Here is a 5000-nt window from a genome sequence, read left to right as displayed (position 1 = left end):
CACGCTCGCCAACCTCGAAATCTCTCATCCCCTCAAATCGCTCTCCCCCAAATCTCCCCATCCCCAAATCTCTCCTCCCCCAAAAAAGCTTCCACCGCCCCCAAAACACCAGGATTGTTTCATTTCCAATCCCACCAATTATTAAGCCAGATCGCTGTTGTAGCCACATTTCGGAACCCCATGTGGCAAGTGGCGCCTGCTACTCGGCATTCTGATTTGCAACACTCCTCACATGAACACACATGCATTCCAGCAGCATGCTAGTTGGCTTTACATTTTTCCTGCATTGAATTGCAGCTCTTCCTGCACGATTCTTTGTTCTCTTGCTGTTTGTCCCTCCCAGGTTTCTATGCACCTTGTCTCTCCTCTCTGTTGCTGCGTCCTGGTGTGCCTGCGCCAGCGTGTGTTTTTTTGCCAACTTATTTTGTTGTTCTGCGTTCTTTCGTCCCTTGCGTCGACCCCCTTGCATTTGTGTAGCAGCAGGAGAATGTGCAGGAAAGAAATGGTGAAAGCAAAGTGAGAAAGAGAGCAGCAAAAAGGTTGTTGATGGATCAACGGCACTGTGTGTGCAGAAGCATGAGCAGCCTGTGGATGGCAGCAAAAGCCTACTGCACCTGGTATTCCCAGGCAGTCTCCCATCCAAGTACTAACCAGGCCTGACTCTGCTTAACTTCCGAGATCAGACGAGATCGGGCGTTTTCAGACTAGTGTGGCCGTAGGCATCGATGTCATGGCTTTCTCTTTACTTAACCGGACATAAGGCTGTTCTTCACTTCTTTTTCTCCTTCCATGCATTCATGCAAATAATCAGCACTCAAGATTCATTTCACCATTTTCCTTCCGCCACACCCACCTCTTGCTGCTCTGACTCCCACACAAGCAAACGACAAGCCCTATCCTTCATTGCCTTGCCTCAAGCTTCAAAACTGCCTGACTTTCACCATTCCCTCACTCACCCACAAATCACTCACTCACTCACTCACCCCCCAATCTCACGCTCGCCAACCTCGAAATCTCTCATCCCCTCAAATCGCTCTCCCCCAAATCTCCCCATCCCCAAATCTCTCCTCCCCCAAAAAAGCTTCCACCGCCCCCAAAACACCAGGATTGTTTCATTTCCAATCCCACCAATTATGAAGCCAGATCGCTGTTGTAGCCACATTTCGGAACCCCATGTGGCAAGTGGCGCCTGCTACTCGGCATTCTGATTTGCAACACTCCTCACATGAACACACATGCATTCCAGCAGCATGCTAGTTGGCTTTACATTTTTCCTGCATTGAATTGCAGCTCTTCCTGCACGATTCTTTGTTCTCTTGCTGTTTGTCCCTCCCAGGTTTCTATGCACCTTGTCTCTCCTCTCTGTTGCTGCGTCCTGGTGTGCCTGCGCCAGCGTGTTTTCTTTTGCCAACTTATTTTGTTGTTCTGTGTTCTTTCGCCCCTTGCGACGACCCCGTTACATATGTGGAGCAGCAGGAGAATGTGCAGGAAAGAAATGGTGAAAGCAAAGTGAGAAAGAGAGCAGCAAAAAGGTTGTTGATGGATCAACGGCACTGTGTGTGCAGAAGCATGAGCAGCCTGTGGATGGCAGCAAAAGCCTACTGCACCTGGTATTCCCAGGCAGTCTCCCATCCAAGTACTAACCAGGCCTCAGTCTGCTTGGTTTCCGAGATCAGACGGGATCGGGCGTTTTCAGACTAGTGTGGCCGTAGGCATCGATGTCATGGCTTTCTCTTTACTTAAACGGACATAAGGCTGTTCTTCACTTCTTTTTCTCCTTCCATGCATTCATGCAAATAATCAGCACTCAAGATTCATTTCACCATTTTCCTTCCGCCACACCCACCTCTTGCTGCTCTGACTCCCACACAAGCAAACGACAAGCCCTATCCTTCATTGCCTTGCCTCAAGCTTCAAAACTGCCTGACTTTCACCATTCCCTCACTCACCCACAAATCACTCACTCACTCACTCACCCCCCAATCTCACGCTCGCCAACCTCGAAATCTCTCATCCCCTCAAATCGCTCTCCCCCAAATCTCCCCATCCCCAAATCTCTCCTCCCCCAAAAAAGCTTCCACCGCCCCCAAAACACCAGGATTGTTTCATTTCCAATCCGACCAATTATTAAGCCAGATCGCTGTTGTAGCCACATTTCGGAACCCCATGTGGCAAGTGGCGCCTGCTACTCGGCATTCTGATTTGCAACACTCCTCACATGAACACACATGCATTCCAGCAGCATGCTAGTTGGCTTTACATTTTTCCTGCATTGAATTGCAGCTCTTCCTGCACGATTCTTTGTTCTCTTGCTGTTTGTCCCTCCCAGGTTTCTATGCACCTTGTCTTTCCTCTCTGTTGCTGCGTCCTGGTGTGCCTGCGCCAGCGTGTGTTTTTTTGCCAACTTATTTTGTTGTTCTGCGTTCTTTCGTCCCTTGCGTCGACCCCCTTGCATTTGTGTAGCAGCAGGAGAATGTGCAGGAAAGAAATGGTGAAAGCAAAGTGAGAAAGAGAGCAGCAAACAGGTTGTTGATGGATCAACGGCACTGTGTGTGCAGAAGCATGAGCAGCCTGTGGATGGCAGCAAAAGCCTACTGCACCTGGTATTCCCAGGCAGTCTCCCATCCAAGTACTAACCAGGCCTCAGTCTGCTTGGTTTCCGAGATCAGACGGGATCGGGCGTTTTCAGACTAGTGTGGCCGTAGGCATCGATGTCATGGCTTTCTCTTTACTTAACCGGACATAAGGCTGTTCTTCACTTCTTTTTCTCCTTCCATGCATTCATGCAAATAATCAGCACTCAAGATTCATTTCACCATTTTCCTTCCGCCACACCCACCTCTTGCTGCTCTGACTCCCACACAAGCAAACGACAAGCCCTATCCTTCATTGCCTTGCCTCAAGCTTCAAAACTGCCTGACTTTCACCATTCCCTCACTCACCCACAAATCACTCACTCACTCACTCACCCCCCAATCTCACGCTCGCCAACCTCGAAATCTCTCATCCCCTCAAATCGCTCTCCCCCAAATCTCCCCATCCCCAAATCTCTCCTCCCCCAAAAAAGCTTCCACCGCCCCCAAAACACCAGGATTGTTTCATTTCCAATCCCACCAATTATTAAGCCAGATCGCTGTTGTAGCCACATTTCGGAACCCCATGTGGCAAGTGGCGCCTGCTACTCGGCATTCTGATTTGCAACACTCCTCACATGAACACACATGCATTCCAGCAGCATGCTAGTTGGCTTTACATTTTTCCTGCATTGAATTGCAGCTCTTCCTGCACGATTCTTTGTTCTCTTGCTGTTTGTCCCTCCCAGGTTTCTATGCACCTTGTCTCTCCTCTCTGTTGCTGCGTCCTGGTGTGCCTGCGCCAGCGTGTGTTTTTTTGCCAACTTATTTTGTTGTTCTGCGTTCTTTCGTCCCTTGCGTCGACCCCCTTGCATTTGTGCAGCAGCAGGAGAATGTGCAGGAAAGAAATGGTGAAAGCAAAGTGAGAAAGAGAGCAGCAAACAGGTTGTTGATGGATCAACGGCACTGTGTGTGCAGAAGCATGAGCAGCCTGTGGATGGCAGCAAAAGCCTACTGCACCTGGTATTCCCAGGCAGTCTCCCATCCAAGTACTAACCAGGCCTCAGTCTGCTTGGTTTCCGAGATCAGACGGGATCGGGCGTTTTCAGACTAGTGTGGCCGTAGGCATCGATGTCATGGCTTTCTCTTTACTTAACCGGACATAAGGCTGTTCTTCACTTCTTTTTCTCCTTCCATGCATTCATGCAAATAATCAGCACTCAAGATTCATTTCACCATTTTCCTTCCGCCACACCCACCTCTTGCTGCTCTGACTCCCACACAAGCAAACGACAAGCCCTATCCTTCATTGCCTTGCCTCAAGCTTCAAAACTGCCTGACTTTCACCATTCCCTCACTCACCCACAAATCACTCACTCACTCACTCACCCCCCAATCTCACGCTCGCCAACCTCGAAATCTCTCATCCCCTCAAATCGCTCTCCCCCAAATCTCCCCATCCCCAAATCTCTCCTCCCCCAAAAAAGCTTCCACCGCCCCCAAAACACCAGGATTGTTTCATTTCCAATCCCACCAATTATTAAGCCAGATCGCTGTTGTAGCCACATTTCGGAACCCCATGTGGCAAGTGGCGCCTGCTACTCGGCATTCTGATTTGCAACACTCCTCACATGAACACACATGCATTCCAGCAGCATGCTAGTTGGCTTTACATTTTTCCTGCATTGAATTGCAGCTCTTCCTGCACGATTCTTTGTTCTCTTGCTGTTTGTCCCTCCCAGGTTTCTATGCACCTTGTCTCTCCTCTCTGTTGCTGCGTCCTGGTGTGCCTGCGCCAGCGTGTGTTTTTTTGCCAACTTATTTTGTTGTTCTGCGTTCTTTCGTCCCTTGCGTCGACCCCCTTGCATTTGTGTAGCAGCAGGAGAATGTGCAGGAAAGAAATGGTGAAAGCAAAGTGAGAGAGAGAGCAGCAAAAAGGTTGTTGATGGATCAACGGCTCTCTGTGTGCAGAAGCATGAGCAGCCTGTGGATGGCAGCAAAAGCCTACTGCACCTGGTATTCCCAGGCAGTCTCCCATCCAAGTACTAACCAGGCCTCAGTCTGCTTGGTTTCCGAGATCAGACGGGATCGGGCGTTTTCAGACTAGTGTGGCCGTAGGTATCGATGTCATGGCTTTCTCTTTACTTAACCGGACATAAGGCTGTTCTTCACTTCTTTTTCTCCTTCCATGCATTCATGCAAATAATCAGCACTCAAGATTCATTTCACCATTTTCCTTCCGCCACACCCACCTCTTGCTGCTCTGACTCCCACACAAGCAAACGACAAGCCCTATCCTTCATTGCCTTGCCTCAAGCTTCAAAACTGCCTGACTTTCACCATTCCCTCACTCACCCACAAATCACTCACTCACTCACTCACCCCCCAATCTCACGCTCGCCAACCTCGAAATCTCTCATCCCCTCA

At 49.6% G+C, this 5000-nt stretch overlaps 5 non-coding genes across 5 annotated transcripts; all 5 read right to left on the bottom strand.

Annotated features, from left to right (window-relative positions):
• Window positions 1-602: 602 nt before the first annotated feature.
• On the bottom strand, window positions 603-721 carry LOC139246588 (5S ribosomal RNA). The gene has a single exon (XR_011590406.1). It is a non-coding gene; the product is annotated as a 5S ribosomal RNA (ribosomal RNA).
• Window positions 722-1595: 874 nt separating this feature from the next.
• LOC139246668 (5S ribosomal RNA) lies at window positions 1596-1714 on the bottom strand. Its single transcript, XR_011590485.1, has one exon. It is a non-coding gene; the product is annotated as a 5S ribosomal RNA (ribosomal RNA).
• Window positions 1715-2588: 874 nt separating this feature from the next.
• LOC139246657 (5S ribosomal RNA) lies at window positions 2589-2707 on the bottom strand. Its single transcript, XR_011590474.1, has one exon. It is a non-coding gene; the product is annotated as a 5S ribosomal RNA (ribosomal RNA).
• Window positions 2708-3581: 874 nt separating this feature from the next.
• Window positions 3582-3700, bottom strand: LOC139246646 (5S ribosomal RNA). Its single transcript, XR_011590463.1, has one exon. It is a non-coding gene; the product is annotated as a 5S ribosomal RNA (ribosomal RNA).
• An 874-nt stretch (window positions 3701-4574) lies between these two features.
• Window positions 4575-4693, bottom strand: LOC139246853 (5S ribosomal RNA). Its single transcript, XR_011590668.1, has one exon. It is a non-coding gene; the product is annotated as a 5S ribosomal RNA (ribosomal RNA).
• Between the last annotated feature and the right edge of the window lie 307 nt (window positions 4694-5000).

This window comes from Pristiophorus japonicus, unplaced genomic scaffold (assembly GCF_044704955.1).
Source record: "Pristiophorus japonicus isolate sPriJap1 unplaced genomic scaffold, sPriJap1.hap1 HAP1_SCAFFOLD_247, whole genome shotgun sequence".
Taxonomy (NCBI): Eukaryota; Metazoa; Chordata; class Chondrichthyes; family Pristiophoridae; genus Pristiophorus; species Pristiophorus japonicus.
Note: the sequence above shows the minus strand (reverse complement) of the source record. Positions and strands in the feature narration are given on the sequence as shown.